The sequence below is a fragment of the Podarcis vaucheri genome (assembly GCF_965113315.1).
Source record: "Podarcis vaucheri genome assembly, chromosome: 3".
Taxonomy (NCBI): domain Eukaryota; kingdom Metazoa; phylum Chordata; class Lepidosauria; order Squamata; family Lacertidae; genus Podarcis; species Podarcis vaucheri.
Genome location: NC_138761.1, coordinates 95,640,922 through 95,653,409, shown reverse-complemented (window position 1 = coordinate 95,653,409; position 12,488 = coordinate 95,640,922). Strand labels below are relative to the sequence as shown.

The 12,488-nt window shown below is 42.7% G+C and overlaps 1 protein-coding gene across 1 annotated transcript in view; it reads left to right on the top strand.

The window, feature by feature from the left end:
• The first annotated feature begins 631 nt into the window (after positions 1-631).
• Positions 632-12,488, top strand: part of GREB1 (growth regulating estrogen receptor binding 1) — a 90,663-nt gene continuing 78,806 nt past the window's right edge. The window contains exons 1-4 of the mRNA XM_082218157.1: positions 632-1,065; positions 1,288-1,413; positions 1,817-1,901; positions 12,117-12,364. The gene's annotated coding sequence lies outside the window, so the exon portion shown is untranslated. The remainder of the gene's footprint in view (positions 1,066-1,287; positions 1,414-1,816; positions 1,902-12,116; positions 12,365-12,488) is intronic.

Here is a 12,488-nt window from a genome sequence, read left to right as displayed (position 1 = left end):
AGAGGGAGGCGAGGAGGGCTGGGCAAAAGCATCTCTCCCCCCCCCATGGGAGAAAAGAGGGGCGCGAGCCCCCTCCACCTCGCCCTACCCTTAAGGGGTCTCCTGTCGCCCTCCACCCGTGGACTCTGGGGAAGGGGGGGACAAGGCAGGAGGGAAATGGGGGGCACTGAATGACACCCCCCAAGGGTGGCTTAGGAAGGGGAGCTCGTAACTGAATGGTAGGGTGTAGACAAATGGCCAGAGGGAACCAGTTTTGAACAAGGACGCCCACAGACGCCGCCTCTTTTCCTCCGCTCCCCAAACTGCAACTTTTCATCTAATTTTCATCTAAAATTTAGAAAACTTCCCGGGGCAGGACCCCGGTATGGGCCTCCTCAATATTTTTTATAAGTCGGCACCCCTGCCTGTGTCTCTCAGCTACTGCTAGGTGTGCATCCGATGAGACAGTTGCCTCGACAGAGAAGGTTTGTCCCCACCCTTAGCTTATGTATCTCCCCCACCTGAGCAGGCAAAGACTGCATCTGTGTGTAGCTTGCTTCGGCTCCTCCCCTTCAATCCTCTTTTGGTCCTGGGAGAGAGTGGAGCAGGGGAGGTAGGAGCAGGAGGAGGTGTGGAAGCCCTTGACTCTACGCCAGCCTGACTTATCTCTCCACCCTCCTGTACCTGTTCTTCATTCTCCAATCCTTCAGCTCCTCCTGCCTCTGACACTCATCTCCTACCTGTTACAGGCTCCCCCAGAGCACAGATCCCTTCAAGTCCGTCTCCATCCCTCTCCTCTTCTCCCAGTGCCCACTCATCAGAATCCAACCACCACTCCCCAGTGTCCAGCCAGTTAAGTCGGAGCCATAGCCAGAAAACAAGTCGGGAATGGAATAGATTCACAGAACCAAGCTGTTCATCTGTTTCAAGCCAAGCTGACTTTATCCATATGGATTGCATAGGCAAATGGAGTGAGATCCAGCTGGTGTCCGCTGAATGAACGGAATGAGTTTCATCTCATGGCACACGTATCTGGTGGTGAATGCCCATGGCTGTATTGGAACAGGAGCGGTCAGTTTGCACAGGGTGAGTGGTGGGTTAGAAAAGAATCCATCAATTGATAAAGGATTGCACACATTGGTATAAGATCTAAAAGTGGTTATATGAATAAATAACCCAGGATAGGCATGCTTAGATTGTGGTGTGCGTTGCCCTTCCAGTGGTGGTGCGGAAGAGGTGTGGGCAGGCTTTAGGCTTGTGGGATCTACTTTGTTATTTTTTATTGAAACTACTTCGTTATTTTACTAGGTTTGCCAACCAGAGCCAGGTGCAAGATAGCAGCGCGGCTGGGGAGATAATACACTAAGAATGAAGGAACGGGGTGCCTCCGAGCACATGCTGCACCCAGGAATTTCTGATCGGTATCAGAACCAGGTATCACAAGGGCTTCCGCACACAAAATCCACTTCTGTCCCCCTCCTCTTGCTCTATTTCCCAGTAGCCTAATAATTGAGAGTAAGAAACTGTGCCTGTCTACTGCGTCTCTCCCAGAAATCTCCCAGTAGCTCCAGATCTGCCTCTTGTCCTGTGCTGTATAACATAGGGAGACAGAAAGTGAGCGAGCTAGGAGCTGCAACTTCAACAGGCAAGAGTGGAGAGGGAAGGAGACTTTGATGCAGGAGGTCAATGGTGAAAAGTGACTTGAAGCAGGAGGTCAACGAGAGCTGTCTTTCAGGCTATGGATGGGAGGGAGCATGAGAGGAGGAGGAGGAGGAGGAGGGTGGGACAAGGAGAAGAGGGAGGAGACACAGAGCAGCATCCCTATCCTTTTCTTTAGAGCACGCTGCTAGCAGTAAAAGGAGGTGAATGCTTCCCTAATTGTCATTCCTGCCTGCTTCCAAGCAACAAAGGGAGCCTCAGAGGTAAGATTTCTTTTTCTCCCCTCCCACCTTCTCCCCTTTCAGAATTCTTTCCCACTTTGCAAATCTTAAGGAAGGAAAGGAAAAGGAAGAGTCACTAAGTGGAAGGTAGGAACCACTCAGAATACCCAGGAAGGAGAGAAGGTTGAATTCCAGTCCCTTGAACAGAACTGGGGGTGGGGGGGCAGGGGGAGGGAGATATAGACATGAGCAGAAGCCATGTAAGAAGGGAGGGGGGCGTCCAGGTCAGAAACTAGCATCAAAAGAGGGTAGGGTTAGCATCTGAAGCACTGCTCCAGAGAGAGAGAAAAAAGACTATTGCTATCCAGTGATTTCAGACCCACAGAAGGAAAATGAGTATCTTAGCTGTATGGTAGAACCTTGACTTTTACAATGGGTTTTGTTTGCTCATGTTGTGTTGCCATATATTCAGTGTAAGCTCTTTGGGGCAGAGAGCCAGTGTTTCTGGATGCCTGTGCATATTTATTTTGTGTGTGTGTGTTTTGTGTGTGTGTTTGTGTGTGTGTAGATCTTAAACTCTGCAACGTAGAAAGAATAAGGGGTGGGGGGAGAGATTGTAAAATGAACTAGACGAACCTTTCTTGTCTTACAAAGTGGTCCTTGCAGTTTTATTGATGAAATTGAAGTGCGTAATCTCAGGAACCTGGAACATAAAGCTATGTTCCCTTTTGTAATGTTTTTCTTTTTCTTTGAATGAACTGAGTTCTCCTCTCTCAGCCCAGATTCCAACCTGCCCCCATCCCCCTCCTGAAACAAAACTTTAAGGAAATGGTGGGGAAATCAAACCTTCCAAGGTAATTGAGCGCAGTAAAGTGGTAAACGGCTGCTGAGTTTTAGGGAGCAGATTGCTGGAGACCCTGCGCTGAGTAGCTCTGGGTGTAGATAAAGGGGCTGATTCTTTCCACTCCACCCCCCCCCCACTTTTGTGTTTTTTTGTTATAAAGCAGAAGGAAATCCACAGCAACTGCTGTTAATACGTGTATGTAATTAGTGTCAGATTGGATGTTGGTCTATTTCACTGTCACTCCTTTCCATTCATCTGTGAACATTCCTAGAATAGGGAAACCACTTAATTTGTGACAAGTCCACAGCCACACACCCAGACTTTTACATTTCTTGATTGCATTAATATTAACTGCAGTGTGTAACTGCACTACCCCTTTGGACTTTTGCGCCCCCCTCATTTTGCTGAAACCAATGGGAATTTTGAATGCATGTGGGGCAAGAGCAAATCCTCTATCTTACAGCTAAGGCAAGGCACTCTTACTCTTTGTTTACTCAGAGTTAATAGAGGTGTGTGTGTGTGTGGGAGTTTCTCTGACACCCTCCCCTGGCTTGAGCTTTGTAATCAGTGCAAGAAATTCAAGGGCATTCTCAGAATCCTGATTTATTTTCCTGACTCCCATTCTAACTTGCTTTACTTAGAATCATGCATATTGTTTTAATAATAAAACAGAGTGAGAAACAGAGAATGGAATAATTTAAGATCTCCTTCAACAGTTAACAATGCGGTTTTCTGTTACTTTTCTGCTTTCATACAGTGTGTTCCATGAACACAGACACAGAAAAAGCTCACATTGAGAGTAACCTGGTTTGTACAGTCGTTCAGTTGTAATACTGCCTTGCAGTCAGGTCAGCTATAGAGGGAGCTCCATTAATGAAGGCTGAATCCTCAGTCTTATTGCCATTGTCCTATTGTTTCAAGGTGCCTGCTTGTAATTATTTATTACACATGATGGTATAAGCCTTATTTTATAAGGGAACTTGGGCTAAGAGATGCTGACAGATTGAAGCTGAGTATTATGACTAAACAGAGATTTAGATTTAGATATGTCCAGCCCAAAACTGATAGTAAACTACTTTGGCTCACATTGGAAGTGCATTTAGATTGGACATTTTATCATTATTGTTTAAATCCAAACACTCCAACTTAAGGCTGTATTCACATTTGAGTCTAGCATTCTTGCATCAGATGGGCACAATTCACTGTTGTTGGTTTCCTATAAGCTCTTATTTTTGTTTTATTATGTGATTCTGTATTTAGACATACAGGCTTAAAAATAAAGTATCTGCAGTCCACTTGATACTTTAAAATACTTTCCCTTATTTTATTTTTTACAATAAGGACCATTTCTACCCTATTAGTGTTTGTGATACTACATGTTCTTTGCTTTTGTGCAATTATGCACTAAGTGGCATTCAAACAGCAGTACCTTGTTCTAAAATGAAGGCAGATGCACTTTAAGAAAAAAATACCATCTAAAATTATAAAAGCAAACAATAATAGAACCTGACTGAGCCACTTTTTAGTGATTAAAAACTCTCTGAAGGGAAAATATATTCTCCTGATGGAAAGAAGAGCTAACAGCGAAACATTTCCTTAGTCATGGTTTCTATAATGTAGGTGTAGCAGAAGGAAATGTCCTACTTTGTATCTAGGGATGGGGTGACATTTGATTCATTTCGCAATTAAAGGTGAGTCTACCTAATTTGCACTTTCTGAAGCAACATGTGTGAAACATAGCCATCCTTTGAAATTTGCAAATCTCTGAATTTTGCAATGCAGTTCTCTAGCTAAGTAAGGTGCATGCCAGGATAAAATGTACATAAATTGGCATATACTAGTGAAAATAGCATACAAAGATGCGTTATATTGGAGGGAAATGCTTTGCAAAAATGTGTATATTAGTCAAACATCCAGATATTAGGAGAAATTCACAGCAAAATACTGATGAATTTTCATGAGGACCTTAAAAGAAGTTGCAGATTGATGTAGAAATGTGGAGAACTGAATCTAAGATTAGAAAAGGAGAAACTGAGAAAAACAAAATGGACAGGTCCACCCATCTGAATCTGCACTGCACCCTAATCTAATATACATAAATAAAAAGGGGTGCATAGAGCAAGGTTGTATTCACATATCTTAAGTCCTTTCTATGTTATGTAGGGGCTTAGGGCCGGCTCACTTGTGAGGCAAGGTGAGGCTACTGCCTCAGGCAGCAGGATGCACGGGGCAGCAGATCCTGATGTAGATCTTTATTTCTCTCTTGTTCCTGGTGTAGGTCTTCACTCACACCTACCTCCCTGGTTGGAGAGGAGACGCCATTTTGTGGTTCACCTCAGGTGCCGAAATGTTATGGGCCGGCCCTGCAGGGGCTATACTGCAATTCTGTGCACACTTATCTGCAGGTGTGTCCTTTTAAGTCAGTGGAACTTAGTAGCAGATGACTACACCATAAAAGATATTAACCGGCACCTTGAATTAGGCTCACAGCCTAATAGCTAGAAAGTACAGAAGGCTCATATGTGGAAATGGGCCCATGTCACCCATTTTAAACAGATTTCTCAAGCCACTTGACTTATTGAGAGAACTTGGAAATTCTGATGGTTTTCATTATTCCTAAACTAAGAAACCACTTGCTGCCATGCTATTGTCCAGTCAATGGCTTCAAGAGGCAAGTAAAATTAATGTCCAGTATTGTTACATTTCAAAAGTTGTGCTTCTAAAACAGACAAAATACCTTTGAATCTGGGAGCCCAATTCACCAGGACGTTTCTCTGTGGAATCCCCATAGTGTGAATGAAACCTATACAAGGTGTTATTCTTCAGTTCATTTCAGTAGGGCTTACATAAGAGAAACTCTGAGTGGATCTTTCCCTTCATTTTTGATCAGCTGATCAGTTTTCTCCTTAGCATATGATTGGCTATTCCAGCTTTTCATTAAGGAACATTATTCTGAAAACATTTTTTTGAATGGTAGTGTAGAATTAACCGTATGCCCTTTCCCACTAGTGTGTTCCCAGTTTCTTCCTTGAGATTACAGGCCCCTTCAGACATCCTTTCTATTGGGCATTCATGATTATTTGTGCTCATGGTTTTATGATCTCCTTTTCAAAACGCTTTGTGCCTCCAGATTTTTGGAGTGGACTTATAGTGTTTTTAAAATGTTCTAATTTTGGTCACTCTGTTTCATTTTTGTTGGATTGGTGCTGGCTAAATCTTTAGTTGGGGTTGAAGGTTACTTTAATTTGGGCATAACTGTAAACTATTATTATTGTTGTTATTGTTACTGGTTTTTATTGATTTATTGGTTTATTTGTTGCTTGTATAAGATATCTTGTTTTTTAATGTTCGATGTTTTGTTGTGTTTTATATGTTGTAAGCCACCCAGAGTGGATGGGAAAACTCAGCCAGATGGGCGGGATATAAATGTAAAAAATATTATTATTATTTAGTACATGCCCTGTAACTTCCTACTGAAATCCTATAACCTTTTATACCACAAATGTTCTGGGTTTGTTTTTTGGTCCTGCTTTTACTGCACTATGGTGTAGGAGTGCCCCTCTAGATGGCAATAATGAGGTAACTTTGTGGAAGCATTGCCAAACAACTAATAAAGCGAAATGACTTGTAATTTCACCAGTGCTCCTCCACCACTGGAGTGAGCCTGCTATAGTCTGGTAGTTGATATTCAGTATCCACTATCAGCGTCGTATAAAAGAAAACAAAACACTCAAACACAACACAATAAACAGTCAAAGTGCAATCGGAGCAAAATGAAAGCATATTAACAGTGTGTTGCTAAGACGTAAAGCAGGGGTCAGCAACCTTTTTTAGCCGTGGGCCGGTCCACCATCCCTCAGACCAGGTGGTGAGCAGGACTATATATATATATATATATATATATATATATATATATATATATATATATATTTGGGGGGGGGAATGAACGAAGTCCTGTGCCCCACAAATAACCCAGAGATGCATTTTAAATAAAAGCACACATTCTACTCATGTAAAAACACGCTGATTTGCATACCTTCTGTTGGCCGGATTGAGAAGGCGATTGGGCCGCATCTGGCCCACGGGCCTTAGGTTGCCTAACCCTGACGTAAAGCCTACTGGTTTCAGTGGGGCTTCCTTCCAGGTCATTGTGTTTAGAATTTCATCCCCTGGTCCTTATCTTACACAAGGTTCCTTTTTTAAAAAAGTGTGGCGGTGTTACAACCCAACAAATCAGGAGACTTGTGACACTTTAAAGACTAGCATATTTATTGTAGCAAGCCTTTTTTTTTTTTAGCGAAAGGGCCTGTTGCATTGGTTGAACTGGACTATGAGGTTGCAAAAGCTTATGCCACAGTAATTTTCTTTGTTCTTTCTGAAGGTGCCACAAGATTCTTTGCTTCTTTAGTTCTGCAACAGTGGAACCCCTCTGATGACTTGTTTCTTCATATGCGCATTTGTCTTCAAGATGCCACAAGCCTTTATTTGTTGGGTTTGCTGCAGCGGATTAAAGTGATTGCTCTTCAAGAATTTAGTGTACCCAAAGTATAGAAATACTTCCCAACAAGCAGTGTTGGTGAGATGAGCAAAAACAGTGATTGGGGCTACAACGAAGGGGTTAAAAAAGCTGTCTTCATAGCCTGGGAAGGAAACAGGCAGGAACCCAGGGCTCAGTAATATGTGCTTAATCCTTGGGGCTTAAGTGTGCATAACTTTGCAATGGATTGAAGCCATTGTCTTCAAGAAACTCTAAATCTTTGTCAGCCCAAAGATGTGAAGTGATTTAGTCCGAAGGCTTCTAAACCACAGAGAAGCTCTAAAATATGCCCCCTTTCCTTTTGACCTGGAAGAGCATTCTTTCAAACACAGGACTGTGGTTGGCCAGTATTATTTGTACAGGCTGGCATTCAGTAAATAGTCAGCTTAAAGTAATGCCAGATCATTGGAGAAATACACAGGAATGAAGTAACCATCTGCACAGAGTGGCTGTCTATTCTCAATGCCAGAAAATGGCTGAATGGCGGCAATACCTTATGACCATTGGTGATTGCGTATTCTAACTTTATTTATGTGTACGCAAACTCAAAATTGCCCACTTGCTAAGACAGAAGGTGATTTAAGTTAAACTCATGGGAAGCAATGCAGCCAGTTTAAAACTGACTAGGGGGAAATCTAGTCTGCATGGTTCCAAGATCTGGGAATCTGGAGAAAAGTTCACAGATTGTAGCACTGCTTTGAACGAGAATGAAGTCCTGAATTTGCAGACGTAGTGTAATGGCTTGTCCACACAGCCCTACAAAGATCTCCCCCAACTGCAGTTTTGTTTTGTTTGCACAATCCCCTATAAGCTCTGGAGTGTTATAACCACTGCCTGCAGGGCAGGAGATCAGGATGGGATTGCTACTTCACACTGTCATTTTCACAGGCATATAAATAAACAACGGGAGAGGGAGTTTAGATGGTGAGAGACCAGAAGCTTCTTGGAACTGGATATAGGGAGGCAGTTCCTTGTGGGGAAAATACTTAACGTTTTAAAAACAGTTTTGATAAACATAACTTAGCTGGCATTAAAGACCTCAGGGATTAAGTCACATACAGTATATCCAAAAGTAGAAGACATGTGTTAAGAGTGTGGAGGTGCAAGAGCAGATATTTGAGAGGGTTTGTGTGAATATTAAAGCCTATTGGGAGATGGCAGGATATAGCTGGACAGTACCATTTAGTTGGATATAGTTTGACAGTAGGGATGTGGGTGGTGCTGTGGTCTAAACCACTGAGTCTCTTGGGCTTGCCGATCAGTAGGTCGGTAGTTCAAATCCGCGCAATGGTGGTGAGCTCATGTTGCTCTGTCACAGCTCCTGTCAACCTAACAGTTCAAAAGCATACCAGCGCAAGTAGATAAATAGGTACCACTGCGGTGGGAAGGTAAATGGCGTTTCCATGTGCTCTGGCACTCGTCATGGTGTCCCATTGCACCAGATTTAGTCATGCTGACCACATGACCTGGAAAGCTGTCTGTGGACAAACACTGGCTCCCTTGGTGTGAAAAGCGAGATGAGCACCGCACCCCATAGTCACCTTTGACTGGATCTGTACCTTACTTTTGCCTTAGTTGGACAGTATAGTTATTTTATTTGGCAACGTCTAGACCAGAGTGTTTGAAGAGAGAGAGGAGAATAATTATCCACCTGCTAAAAGTGGCCAGAATGGTGGTTAACCAAAAATGGAAATAGAAGGTTCCTCCATCATTGAGGGATTTGATGATAAAGATTTGAGATGCAGCTGTAGCATACATGCTAAAACTCACAAATATTAGAATCAGAGAAGGAGAACAAAAGCTTTATTGAAAAGTCTTCAGTCATCATTTTGTATTGGAACAACAAGGTACAGGATGAAATCAACAATATAAATTATTAGGAGTTCGGTATTATTGAAATGTAAACTGAAATAAGAACCCAATATCAAAATAGCATATACTTTTTTTGTTTTGTCTGTTTAACAAAGTTTCTGTGTTTCTGTTGATTTTGGGCTGTATTCAACGAACTCATTGTACTAGTGGGAGGCAGCACAAAAATTTCCACTAGCGCCCTCCTCAGATCTGTGCCAGTGGGTCAGAATAACCCCCAGAACAGCACACAGGCAGAGAGAGGAGATCGTTCTGTTGGGCAAACACAAATGCTTGTGCTGATGGAACAATCTCTTAAGCACATTGTTGGATGCAAACCTTTGTATTTTAGGTGTCTCGGTGGTGGTAATAATGATGATGATGATGATGATATCTAAAGGACACAACTTGGGTGTTCCCCAGGGTTGCCAGAAAGGCATCCGGTGGAGCACCAAGTTGGGGAGGTGGTTAGAGAGGGTCTGATCCATGCGCAGCAGAGGTCCAGTTTTTAATATTTTATAAAAATCGGATACTTGGGTGAGAAAAAAGCCCAGGGTGAGAGGTATTGCTGAGCCCAGCAGACTTCAGGTGGCCCAGTGAGAAATTATAGGAATGACTCAATGGTAGGTTATCTGCTTTCCATGCATAGTAATCCAAGAAGTGTTTGGATTTGATATCCCACTTTATCACTACCCGAAGGAGTCTCAAAGCGGCTAACATTCTCCTTTCCCTTCCTCCCCCACAACAAACACTCTGTGAGGTGAGTGGGGCTGAGAGACTTCAGAGAACTGTGACTAGCCCAAGGTCACCCAGCAGCTGCATGTGGAAGAGTGAAGACCCGAACCCGGTTCACCAAATTACGAGTCTACCGCTCTTAACCACTACACCACACTGGTCAACCCACTCTCTCCAGTTAAATAATTTCAAGTAGTAGAGCTTAGAGAGACTTCTACTTGAACAACTTGAACAGCTGTTATAAACTCATGACCTTGACTTTCTTTCCGGGGTCTTTAATCTCTCTGGAAAATGTTTCAGAATTGCTATATTACCCACAACTCCTTAATCTAGTTCTAGGAATGGAAATGGACCAGCCTGTTGCAATTTATCAAAACCATTCTGCTTTTTACAGTTACTTCATGTCCTTTGCTAAAATAAGCAGAACATCTCCCAGTATTTTAGAACTCCAGACTTGTTTTTGTTTGTTATTATGTCATTTATTTTTGTGTACTGTTTATATTGTAAGCCACCCGTAGACCTTCAGATGAAGGGCGGTATAGAAGTTTAATTAATAATAATAATAATAATAAATCTCAGATGTTACCACATGGGGGTGCATTTGATTAAATTATCACTTCAATTGTGATGACTTTACCATGCTGAAATCTAAAGTATGTGGGGATTTTTTTATTTAGAAAAAATGCTACAGTAGATAATAAAAAAATCTCCACACAGTTTACATAACACCCCCCCCCCAAATATAACAAATTAACAACCAAACAATTGTGTGTCACAAATAAAACTCACCAGTATACAAAACCAAAAGAAATGTAAAATTAAGAATCCAAGAAAACTTGGGCAAATATATGCATTTCTAAGAGGTTTCTGCCTTACACGTTACCCTAGGAAGGGAGGGCATTCCAGGAGGTGGGTGTTATCACTGAAAAAGGCCTCTTCCCTGTTGTACCTAAGCTACAAGTCACTGGTTGATAAACCACCAGCAGGGCTACCTTGGAATTTATTGAAACTCATCTTAGTCTGCACGGGAGAAGGCAGTCTGCTACGAGTTGCTGGTATTTAACACTTTTTTTAAAAAAAGAAGAACTTTGGAGATGCAAACTTTATGAACTGCAGAGTTAAAGCATAAAGCCATAAAATGGAATAAATGAGGAATTGAGTAACTCTTGTCCTTATTGTCCCCTAAAACCATATTAGACCAATGAACAGGATCTCATGTTTTTGTTTTTTTGAAAAAAATATGTATACCAACTACAAGATCAGGATTCAGATCAGGACTATTTTATTGGCTAACCATTTCCATATGTGCTATTTTACTTACTGAGCATCTCTCCCTAGACCGCAGCTGCTGTTTTCCTGAATATCAGTCTCTCCAGATTCTGGTAACTTGGGTGGAAGAGATGGCAGACTGTTGTTTTTTTAAATAGCAGGGCCAGGGAATCTGCAGCCTTCCGGATGTTGCTGGACTCGCAACTCCCATCACCCCCAACCAGCATTTCCAGGAATGATGAGAGCTGTAGTCTAGCAACATCATCCCTGTTTTCGACAAGAAGCTCAAAGCAGCTTGCATGAGCTGATACCTTTTTAACTATGCAACAGCCATGTGAAATAGCTCAGGCTGCATTTTAGCGCCTAGTCCAAGGTCAGCAGAGGAGCCAAGGGGAGATTTGAACTCAGGTCTCTCTGCTCCAAGTTCAAACACATGCTCCAGCATTACCACACTGCCTCTCAGAGTCAAGTTTAATTGGATCTTCCTCTCCTTTTGTCTCCCCAAAACATCCTTCAGGGAGAATCTTGAAGAGCCATAGTCCAGTTCCTTGTCACCTAAGTCTCTTCTCAAGACTAGCTGTGGCCCCCCACCCCCAACCTCAGATTTATAAATAGGAGTGGTCAGTTGTCACAGATGGGAAACCGCAACAATGTTTTCGGGACAAATGACTGGAACTCCTTTCAGCCCCCACCTCATGGGTCAGCATGCCTTCCTCCCCAAGGCTATCGCTCTGGTAATTTATCCTCTGAGGATTACACAACAGCTGCAGATATTATTCTCATCTTTGAGACCCCCTCTCCCCCTGCGGGTGAATTAAAGCAGATGTATGGAGCAATCGAGAAATGTATCCCAGGAAGTTAGAATGCATAATGTGAGTATGGCGATGGTGGTCTCTCGCAGAGAAGAAAGGCATAATGAATGCATGTGTCAGTGAGAAAGAAATCCTGCATAAATTAGAAACTCTTAAATCAAGCATCCCATAATGGTTTACTGTGTGTCCAAAACAGGTTCTCTCCCTTGTAGGAAGGAAGGTGCACTTTGAGTCTTGAGGAGTACATTAAAAGAGAATGGCATGATGGGAAAAGTAAAGAAATCATTTGCTGAATAGCTGAATTTGGAAAGAATTTTTGACATGGCTGACAACTCTTCCAATGAGATCTTTGTGAGGGAGAGCAAAGGTCAGGGTACGGGACCCTTTGGGATATCAAAAGGTGCTGAGAAGAATAGCTGGGAGTTGCAGCAGCCCAGAGAGTCCTCTTTTGTTTTCATTGGTCAGTCGCTGAGGATGATGCCTGTGGACATCAAAGCAACAGGGAAATGCTGCTATCTAACTCCATCCTTTGCCGCCCGCCCCCGCCATGTAATTGGCCAGGGTGGGGGTGGGGGATGAAGAAA